Source organism: Gekko japonicus, unplaced genomic scaffold (assembly GCF_001447785.1).
Source record: "Gekko japonicus isolate JY-2015 unplaced genomic scaffold, Gekko_japonicus_V1.1 scaffold5899, whole genome shotgun sequence".
Classification (NCBI taxonomy): Eukaryota; Metazoa; Chordata; class Lepidosauria; order Squamata; family Gekkonidae; genus Gekko; species Gekko japonicus.
In genome coordinates, this window is record NW_015159899.1 from 20,608 (window position 1) to 20,827 (window position 220).

Genomic DNA, 220 nt, shown 5'->3' on the forward strand with positions numbered 1-220 from the left:
AACTTTCGTGCCAGTGGCTCACAGAGTAGAATTTTTGCTCACACGTCCGCCAGCTTTACTGAACACGTAAGAACATAAGAACATTAGAGAAGCCAGTGTTGGATCGGGCCAATGGCCCACCCAGTCCAACACTCTGTCACCCAGTGACAGTAGGTGGAACTGCTCTGCATTGTAGGATAGCCTCCCTCATCTCCGATTCCTTCTAGAACTTACAGTTAAC